The 11,067-nt window shown below is 40.7% G+C and overlaps 1 long non-coding RNA gene across 1 annotated transcript; it reads left to right on the forward strand.

The window, feature by feature from the left end:
• Nucleotides 1-4,867: 4,867 nt before the first annotated feature.
• On the forward strand, nt 4,868-7,652 carry LOC117974540 (uncharacterized). Its single transcript, XR_004664577.3, has 3 exons — nt 4,868-5,882; nt 6,742-6,798; nt 7,503-7,652. It is a non-coding gene; the product is annotated as an uncharacterized LOC117974540 (long non-coding RNA).
• The last annotated feature ends 3,415 nt before the right edge of the window (nt 7,653-11,067 follow it).

An 11,067-nucleotide genomic window follows, 5' to 3' on the forward strand; every position in this document is an offset into this window, starting at 1 on the left:
CTAACCAAAATTCACAGAGCATTTCACAGTGCACGCAGGAGGAGAATTAGACTAAAATGAGGAATCTGGAAAGTCTGACCGACCAGTGAGATGTGATCAAAGAGAAATGAAAGGGCCTAAGTGGGCTTTCCATGGGGGATTGCCTCAGGTCAGGCAGTTCTGCCTCCGATTAAGGATCTACACACATAAAGAAAATTCAACAAAGAAAATGAGAATACCATTTATGGCTGTTGCTAGTGTACAAAATGCTCCTTTACTGGGCTATGAAAATATATCCTTCACTTTGGAATTTCAGTCCAGCTGTGGTCTTTAGTGGCTTATAGTAGATTTCATTAAACTCACTTCCATGGCACTTTTTAATTTTGGAAGTGTATCAGTAACTCACAACAGTATGTACTCAGACAACTGCAGGTCATAATATCACACTCCCCTGTACTGTCCATTTAAATTCCAGCTCATAGCCGGGCACAGTGGCTCATGTCTGTAATCCCAGCACTTTGGGACTCTGAGATAGGAGGATCACTTGAGGCCAGGAGTTTGAGACCAGCCTGGGCAACACGGCAAGATCTGATACTTGTTTGTTTGTTTGTTTGTTTGTTTGTTTGTTTGTTTGTTTTGAGACAGAGTTTCACTCTTGTTGCCCAGGCTGGAGTGCAATGGCGCGATCTTGGCTCACTGCAACCTCCATCTCCCAGGTTCAAGCAATTCACCTGCCTCAGCCTCCCAAGTAGCTGGGATTCCAGGCATGCACCACCATGCCCAGCTAATTTTTGCATTTTTAGTAGAGATGGGGTTTCACTATGTTGGTCAGGCTGGTCTCAAACTCCTGACCTCAGGTGATCCGCCTACCTCAGCCTCCCAAAGTGCTGGAATTACAGGCGTGAGCCACCGTGCCTGGCCAAGATCCCATATTTATAAAGTTTAAAAAATAGTTGAACATGGTCTTAGCCAGTCAAGAGTCTGAGGTAGGAGGATGGCTTGAGTCCAGGAGGTTGAGGCTGTAGTGAGCGGTGTTCATGCCACTGCACTCTAGCCTGGACAGCAGAGCCAGACCTTAGCTCAAATAAATAAATAAATAAATAAATAAATTCCAGCTCATTTTTCTGTAGACTGGGAGTGCTTTCACTGATGTTCGGTGAGCACAACGAGGTAACATGAGGTGACATCGTACAGACCTCCGCAGGAGAGTGTAGTGCACCTGAATCTCTTTTCAATACGGAGTTCTTTGCACAGATTAAATAATGCAGTCCATTTTCAAAGTGCTTCCATATATGTCCTTTCACTTTATCCTGGCCTCACCGTCCTATTTTCCTCTTTGATTTTTTTTTTATTTTATTGTGGCTTCATCTTCATTTGTATTTAATTGTTTTGCTAATTACAGAAGGAAATCGTGCATATGGTGGATACTTTGGAAAATAGAGAAGGAAAAACATGAACAGAGTTATCTCTGAATTATAAGAAAATTAATGCTTGCTCTATCTCCTGTCATTCTGATTAGGTGTGTGTGTATCTCCAATGTAACATTAAGAATTTTCAAATCAGTAATGGAGTTTCAACCCTAGTTTGCTTCTGTAATTTATTTACGCAGTCTTCTATATGCACCCCCATGTAGACTAGTTCTAATTTTATAAATTTATAAACAAAACCATGGTAAACATCCTAGAGTTCATTCATAGTAATTTCTTTGTGTGCATTTCCAGAAATAGAATTAACGAGTCATTGCTTCCTACACAGTTCATAGTAGCCATGTCCACATCTTATCCCTCTCCAGTAAGGTGGGAGAATTAGGAAGAAAAGGAAAATAATAATCAATTGCTTCTTTTCATACACAACACCCACACCCCACCAGGGTCACTGACCTCTCTGAGCCTTATGGCCTTAGCCATGCCCTAGTTACTCATATCTGGGGGTAGCCCTGGTTTCGAGCAACGTCTGTGGGATCAAAACTAGATCTAGAAATCATAAGGTTTATGAAAGACAACTGCAGCTGGCCTGACGGCTCCTTCTGGGGTCAGGCTGGCCCCTTTACCAGCGACATCCATGTGGGCCAGGGCTGGGAGGCCCTATGACCTCAATCCAGGACAAGTTTGCAACAATGGCCCCGGTTCTCTTGTGCTCAGGCTGATCAGGAACGTGGGAGTTGTCCTGGGGAGAGTCAGAGCATGTGGATTTTCAGCCTGGCACTTCCACGCCACAAGCTTTGTGACCTTGAGTATTCTGCAGGAGTCATCTAACATTTCATTACATGAAGACCAGGTGATCAGAAAGGCCCCTTCGGCTCCAGTCTTCCCAGGGTCCACCCGGGCCTGATTCACTTGTTCCAGTGATACCACTGTGGGGTGTCAGCATTGCAATGGCTTACTCATAGATCCTTCAGGTCTCCTCCAGCCACCACCCATGAACTATGACACGACATGGCACATACCATGGCCCGATGTCATGTGTACCATGGCATAGTGTGATGTGTACCATGACATGACCATGTTCCATGACATGCTATGACAGTGACCTCCCTTGGCCTCTCCCAGGCACACGGTTTTACCCCTTCTCCTAAAGCAGGTTCGCATGCCCATCTAAAGGCAACTTCAATATTTTCTTTTACTTCTCTTTAGTTAAAGATGAAAACCTTAAAAATATCCGCTAAAATATTGTACTTCCATAAAGCATTGCCCCTGAGTAAGGTTAGTGCTTCTCAGTGGACACAGCAGCAGGGAACTTTGTGTATTCATGCTGAGCTAGTGGCTGTGTGATGCTATTGAAAAGGGAATACACCACCATCAGCGCTCGGTTAAAACGTCTTCTCCCTGAAATTTAAGAAAGCCACAATCACAACTTAGAATTCCTCTGCAAATAAATATGTTAACCTACAGAATGATGTAAGGAAATGTTTGGGTATTTTGTAGCTCCCCTGTGTGAATGAGCTAGCCTAAAACAATGATGATAATAATGATTTTTGAACGTCAAGTGGAAAAACTAAAAATAATAATAATTCATTATAATTATTGGAGAGTAAATGAAAAATTTTCACAGATACTTTCTATTAACATAAAATATAGATTTTTCTTCACAGTCCTATTTGGTTTCATATGGATAGGATGCTTAAATAATAGATTAAATTTTATATCCATAATTTCATAAAAAATGTTATGCTTTTTCCTTTCAACAATTAAGTCATATTTAAGTCAGTTTGCTTTGTATCATAATCCATAGGTGAAGCAAAGAATTCTAATAAGACTTTGTTACCAACTTAAAGAGAATATCCAACATTTAAAAAAATTCTGTAGTAGAATTTCATTTAAAATTTTTAAAATATTGGAAGGGAGGGAGGAGGGCAAGGGCTGAGAAACTGACGATTGGGTACTATGCTCCGTCCTGGGGTGACAGGATCCATTGCATCCTAAACCTCAGTATCACTTAATGTACCCATGTAACAAATCTGCAGCACATACCCTCAAATCTAAAATAAATGTTGAAAAGAAAAAGAAAAGAAAAAAAGGAAAAGCAAGTGACAGGACAATTTGAAAAGAAAATTTAGAATAGGCTTATTCTTTAATAATAATTCAAAATCAACATTTAGATTCTTTTAGGATGACTGTAATTGACTATTCTATAGGAAGAGCAGTTTTCAGGCACTGAAAGTGTGATAAGCAGTGATACTATGTTCTGTAAAGTGTTACGTTCTTTATAGAGGATTTTTTTGTCCACATGTCAACATACAATTTCACCCTATCTCACTCTCTCTCTCTTTCTCTTTCTCTCTCTCTTTTATTTTTCTTTGAGACAGGGTCTCACTCTGTTGCCCAGGCTGGAGTGCAGCTGTGTGATCATGGCTCACTGCAGCCTCAACCTCCTGGGCTCAAGTGATCCTCATGCCTCAGCCTCCCAAGTAGCTGGGACTACAGGCGCGCACCACCACACCCAGCTCATTGTTTATTTTTTGTAGAGACAAGGGACTTGCCATGTTGCCCAGGCCAGTCTTGAACTCCTGGCCTCAAGTGATCCTCCAGCCTTGGCCTCCCAAAGTTCTGGGATTACAGGCGTCAGCCACCATGACTGGTTCATCTCTTTATTTCCAGAATCAGTTGCTTCTACTATTTCCTCTCCTTCCTCTTCTCCTCCCAACACTCCCTCTTTTCTTTTTGTTGCTAATTATCTATGACCTTACCATCTAGTTTCTAATTTAGTTATCCATGGTACTGACATTGTTCCTTGCTGAATTTTTTTTAACTATCCTATTTGCCATACTTTTTCCTGATCTTATGACTATAATGTAATGAGGAGTTTAGAGAAAAATACCAAATGCTATCACTGACACCTCTTGTACCCAGGGTTGATGTACCTTGTGTTTATGTGTCTTTATTAATTCAGCATATAATTCTTCATTTTCACCTTAAGTGTGTTTGTATTTTACAAATTAGTCTAAGTCCACCTGGTTTGAACACACGATACTAACTCCACACACCCATTTTAGAAGGAGATGTCTAGTTTTTAGAAGAGATTATCTTGTGATTTCCTGTGGTCATTCAGCAAACATTTCCTGCAGCCCTACTGTGCACCAGGTACAGTGTCCAGAACTAAAGATACAAAGACAAACTCAGAGTCCCTGCTCCTAGGTGGGGGTGTGGTGAATCACAGTCTTGATCCCACCTCCCCAGGATCCCGTAGCTCCATCACCAAACAGTTGTCTATCCAGGAGCCAGTTACCTTTCTAGCCCTATTTCCTTAGCTTGCAAATGAGATTATTTCCCTTGGTTTTCTTGAATGTTCCATTTCTCTGTAAATATGGTCAGTCTGTAATTATTGCGAATTTTTCTTGGAATTGCATGAGCATTGCTTGGGCCCACCGACTACATATTGTGGTTAAAATTAAACTGGGGGCGGTCTAACAGGTGAAGCTTAACTTAATGGCTTCTGCCTCAAATTAAAATTTTGGGGCCAGTCGCGGTGGCTCATGCCTGTAATCCCAGCACTTTGGGAGGCCAAGACCGGCAGATCACCTGAGGTCAGGGGTTCAAGACCAGCCTGACCAACATGGCAAAACCCCGTTTCTACTAAAAATACAAAAAAACTAGCTGGGCATGGTGGCAGGTGCCTGTAATCCCAGCTACTTGGGAGGCTGAGGCAGGAGAATCACTTGAACTGGGGAGGCTGAGGTTGCAGTGACCCGAGATCTCGCTACTGCACTCCAGCCTGGGCAACAAGAGAGAAACTCTGTCTCAAAAAAAAAAAAATTGGAATCTCTAGTAATATCTGCCTTTCTTTTCCCACAGTTTCACTCATATGTTGTTCATAAATCTTAAGTATGGGTTTTTGGCTCTCTGTTAGCAAAATACTTCATTTAACTCAGCCAAAGCCAGACTTGGAGCAGCCTGGAAATACTCAAGCGTCTCTTCTTCCCAACACACGAGGCTCTCTGTAGGTTTTTCTTTGTATGTGTGTCTGTAGGGAGAGGAAGTTGTATCTGACTCCTCCGAGGATGGTTAGGTTGCAGCACTGTCTCCTTAGCCGGAGCAAATGCTGGGATGCGCCATGGCTTTGCTTTGGTCATCTACATCACCCACGTCCCATCACTGGGCTCCAGTCTGTTGCAGCGCCTCCAGGCTTAATTTCTGTTCATAATCTGATTATGGGGTCTGAGCTATTCCAGCCAGTGGCCTCTTGCTTCTCCTATACCATAGGCACAAAGATACAAGTGCCTGGTTGCTCTAGTCCTGCACTGTGAAAAATCTCAACCCAGTTTTGCTTAGACCAGACAAAGGTGGTAGCTGGCTGAGAATTAGCTGTAGAGCAGGCTGTGTGACCGAGCTGTCTGTGTGCAGCCATGTTCAGAAGCCCAGGGTTTTCCAGCTATTTGGGAGCTTTCAAATTCTCTGAGAAACAAGGTAAGGCAAGAGAAATATGAAATGCACTTATGTATGGATTTTATAACATAATGAATGCTTGGGGTCCTCTATTTTGCCCTGTGTATTCTCCTGTGTCCAGTTACTTATACACGTTTCTCAAAAGACACTTTAAATATCTAACTGAGCTTATTTGTGATTGTTGATAATGTGAATTTTTTTCCTTTAGTAAGTTAAAGTTACTACTAAACCACTGAAACCTTTTTGTAGGAAAAACTGCAAATGCAGTTGGAATGCCCACACTTTGGATCAAATTCTAGATGTGCTGCACTTTAGCTAAAATATTTTTCTAAATCAAATGCTATACATACTAAATTATTTCCAGTAGGCAGTGGTGAGTAGCGTCTTTTTATTAACTCTTCATGTGAGACAGTTTGGAACAAGATACTGTCTTTTCAGTGGCTTTCTTCCAGCACAGAGGAAAATACATGCTTTCAATTTAACTACTGAAGTGGGGTGGCATGTTCAGTTCACTGATTGAACAAAAATGAAACGCTAAGGTTATTTTGAGTATCATATTTGAAACTCAGCCATTATACATCAGAACTGCTTTCCAGCTCAAATGCACTATTGGGAAGTGACTTGAACAATTCGGACCTCAGATTCAGGAATTTTCTCCTACAGCACTTGAAAGCTTTCTGAATTGATTTCTCTTTGGCTAAATACATAACAAGATACTTGTATAATTAGGAGAAAAGCTTAGATGTTTTACTGGCATTATACTTTTCATTTTACTGTATTTCTTTAGTTGGCCACAGTTCCAAATTCCAGGATCGAGGCTGTATTTTGATGGATAATAAAGCGTCGACGTCTGATATATTTTGTACTTCTTTTTCTTCAGGCTTCTGCCTGTAACTATTGAACAGCCAAAGGCACTTCCTTAGGGGAAGGAGTTTCTGTAAGTGGTCTATTTGTGGTTTTCTTAGTGGGCAAATGGTTCCTATGGATGTAAAACAGATTACATGCCATTAGACTGCTTATAAATTTTGTCTGTGGTTTTGATTAACCTGTTCACTTGGGATGTGTTTTTCCTGTATAGAATTGTTACCAGCTTTCTTTACATAATATATGTTGTCTTCAAAAATAAGTAAATGGTTATTTTTATTGGTTGTTATTGTTTGATTTTAATGAAAGCAAAAGACACAGCTGAGTTGTTTTTTGGTCTTCAGTCCCCATTCCCATGCTTTAAAGGCATCTCAAACATTCCTAGTTACCGTGACCAAAATTTCCTATTTTCTCCTTTATTCCTGAGTATGGAACTATTCAGTACTTAATTGCTTTGAGGTATTCTTGTTGCCAGGACAAATTCAAATGATAGCATTGAACTATGTGTGAATTATTATTATTTGTGTTATTATTAGTTTTACCCATTTAGTAAAGTTGGCTACTTTTGAGAAGAGGAAAAAAAAACTTGCCTATGTAAATTTCCATGTGGAATTTGATTCTTGGAAGGTGTCATTTTTGTATTTCTAGTTTTTATCTGGTTAATGGTTTCCTTTTTCCTAAATTGTATGTTCAGAGAGAGTTTGGGGAATTTTTTCTCATTGGATTTTTAACATTTTGTGTAACTATTTCAATGTTATATTATTTCTTTTCCCTTAGATTTCAACAATAAAAACTTAAGCTTCATTGGATTCCCACATCAAAGGAAAGTTTCAAGATAAAGTGGCCTTGTCTCAAGGACTGTTAAATTTTGAAGATTTGTCATAGCTTTTAAAATTATTCTCTTGAATATCTAACTCTGAAGTTTCAATGTTTAGCAATATGTTTTCTCCCTAGAATTTGATTTATTAAAATGTATGAAGCAAAGAATTCTTTTTGTATTTAATTCGGTTTATGGAAGTGATTTGGAGAACAGAATCTTGGTGTCTCTTGTCATTGCAAACTTTTAAAGGGCTATTATCTTTTCTTTCTCACACCTGCCTCTAAGCAGGCACTATCCTTTTGCAATCTGTCCATCAAAGAAGGGAGCTAGATTCTTTGTAGAAATGGTTTAGACGTGTTCCTCCTCCCTTTCTCCTTCCCTCCCTCCTCCTTTTCCCTCCTCCCTCCCTCCCTTTCTCCATCCGCTCATCCATCCATCCATCCACCCATCCATCCATGTGAGTTCTTGTTCCCTGGTCTTCCCAACTCAATCTTTCTGTACTTCCAGTCCCCTTGGCTGCAGAATATTATGAGTGCTAATTTGATTTGCCTAATGTGCTAAAACTCCATGACACATCATCATAGATATGAGGAAGTGTGGAAATGAATGTCTGTGCCATACACAGTAGCTGTATCTCAGGTGCTTCTTAGTAGATCACTGTCATTAATGGAGTTTGATATGTTCAAATGGAGGCACAAAGTTGTCCCCTACACAGTCAGGCAAAGATCTCAATCTGTGCTTCATTATAGCGGAAGGACCCAGCCCCCATTTCCACACAGTTGCTCTTGTGCCTAAGGTATTATGACATTGTTCCTTGACCAAAAAGGGTTTGCATTTCAACAACATTAGGATAGACAGGGGTCTAACTCCTGTCCTCCTCAGGCTGAGCCTGCTCTGCATTTGAAAATGGCAGTTGATCTTGTAAACACACTGGATGGGACAAATCCTTGGTGTATTTCATCCACATCTTTTAAGTGTTTACGCTTTAATTTTTACACACAATATCATCAGGCGGCACATCTAAGTATAAGGTTAATTAGAGTAATGATGATCCAGGGTCATCAGTGAGGTTGTCTTAACTGACTCACGAAATGTTACTTTTTTAATGGGATGCATCCATATTTCTCATCTTGGCCGTGTTTTAATAGGATCTGAGTCTTGGTTTCTAATATGTCCCTAGCAGGTTGGTTTAACTGTCATGGAGCTAATAAGTGACTAAGGGAAAAAGAGACAGGAAGGCATTCCTTATTCAAGGACAGGAAAAGCATGCAATATGAAAGTCACACACGTCAGTGGACAGAGACTCAAAGAGACACAGCTATTCTCAAATCATGGATATTATATCATGCATACCTATTAAAATGACAGCCTGTGTGCCATGGTGCTAAGTGTGAAATGGGCTGGAGGTACAAGATCCTGCTTCCTTAAAAGAAATCTGGTCAACCAGACACCAGCTAAAAGAGACGAAAATATGAGCTAATGGGGCTTCGTCTCCCGTATCTTCTAATTTAAACTTCAGTAGTGGAATGAACAGATTGTGGAGGTGGGTGCTGGACAGTCCCTGTGTGGGTCCTGGATAGCCCTTGTAATAATATTCCACATTGTAAAAAATAGAGATGATAACAGCAGAGTATCCTGCTTTCCCTTCAATAAAATTCCCCCGTGCTGCTATGGGTAGGGATTTAAGTAGGTTAATTGGACACATCATTTTTTTTTTTTTTTGAGATGGAATTTCGCTCTGTTGCCAGGCTGGAGTGCAATGGCGTGACCTCGGCTCACTGCAACCTCCACCTCGCAGGTTCAAGCGATTCTCCTGCCTCAGCCTCCTGAGTAGCTGGGACTACAGGCGCGTGCCACCATGCCCAGCTAATTTTTGTATTTTTAGTAGAGATGGGGTTTCATCATGTTGGCCAGGATGGTCTCGATCTCTTGACCTCGTGATCCACCTGCCTCAGCCTCCCAAAGTGCTGGGATAATTTTTTTAAAACGGGTTGGTAGGAAATAGTTTCTGTTTAAAGAAGACAGATTAGAAAGACCAAATTCATTTATAGGAAAAGAACAGGGCTTAGAATATCTGAAGAGAAACAGTCATAAACATCAAATTTTACCTCTAATTGAAAGGGATGATATTAAGAGACTGTTAGTACCTCATGGCTTTATGTTTTTAAGCCCACTTCTGCATTCTCTTCTGCAAGTAGGAGCTACGATGCAGCTTTAGTCCTTTCATGTTATTTCACCAACTGACCAGAAGGCGTCGCTAGAAGGCATTTTTTTCTCTGAGAACGGTTCTCTTGCTCTCAGCCCAAGGGCAAGGAAAAACATTCCTTGGCTGGGATAATGGTGCATCTTTTATCTAGCAAGTCAGATTTCAGCTCTGTGTTTCAATCAACTGTAAAATCTTCGGGGCCATCTTAGAAAAGGGACTCTATTATTTTTCCAGACATGCTATCTCAGAATAAATAAAATTCAAAATGTTACAATGAGGTGGTCGTGGTCGTGTCTTGGCCCAAGCCGCCTCACTTACCTAGATTATGGTTCTATCACAAGGAAGAGTTTGGTGCTGAACTCTTTGTGGCTGGCATGTTTTCCTCCTAGATTGGCATTGTTGAAGAAAAGCGGGGAGGAAGATTGGAGAAACAGACTCAGCAGGAGGCAGGAGGGCAGCAAGGCACCAGCCAGCAGCCTGCAGGGCAGTCCCTCGTCAGGAAGGTAACATTCCCTGTGTTAGGAAAAGCCTTCAGACTAACATCACTCTTGGAAGTGCATCAAAGAGACAAGCATGTGCCACCTAATTTCTTCTCTGTGAAGCATTTGTGCATTTTTGTCCTTAGGGTACACACTGAGAACCTGTCACAGAGCAGCTAAAATTGGGCAGAAGGCTGTGCCTGGAGATGTTTCAGAACTGGGATCAGCAACACACACACACTGTGTCAGCAAGCAAGTGCCTGAATTTTAAAGTGTGGACTTTTTCTTCAGTTTAAAAACCTTCTAAGTAAAGTCTGTCTTTCGTGTGTTATTAAAGCCTTTATAATGAAAAAAATTGAATTCACCACTAATATCTTTAAGTTCCATGTAAAATACGGACTTGTGTTTCCCATGCAGAGATTTTAAACCTAAGTATAAAAAACAAGGACATAATTGTGATTTACGAGTATTTAGTTCATCATTTAAGCGTGTTTCATGAGTAGCTATGCCTTTTATTGAGAATGTACAGTAATGTATGTTATAAGTTGAAACAAAATTAGGTAATGCATGGTGATCAATACTACCAAGCATTTATATGGGAAAGTATTGATGAATTGTTAAATCACAGATGTGATGATGACCAGCTTTTGACCAGGTAGTGCACACTTTCAAAACCGATGGTGACTTACTTGCTGACTGGCCCTACAATTGCAAATGCACCTTCTGGCTGGAGGCGAAATGATGCACCAGTGATGCACTCCCTGGTCACTTTCTAGGATCAGAAGTCTTCAAGTAGAAAAGAAAAAGAATGCTTTCAACCAGATGATCCCCAGGCCC

The sequence above is a fragment of the Pan paniscus genome, chromosome 8 (genome assembly GCF_029289425.2).
Source record: "Pan paniscus chromosome 8, NHGRI_mPanPan1-v2.0_pri, whole genome shotgun sequence".
Classification (NCBI taxonomy): Eukaryota; Metazoa; Chordata; class Mammalia; order Primates; family Hominidae; genus Pan; species Pan paniscus.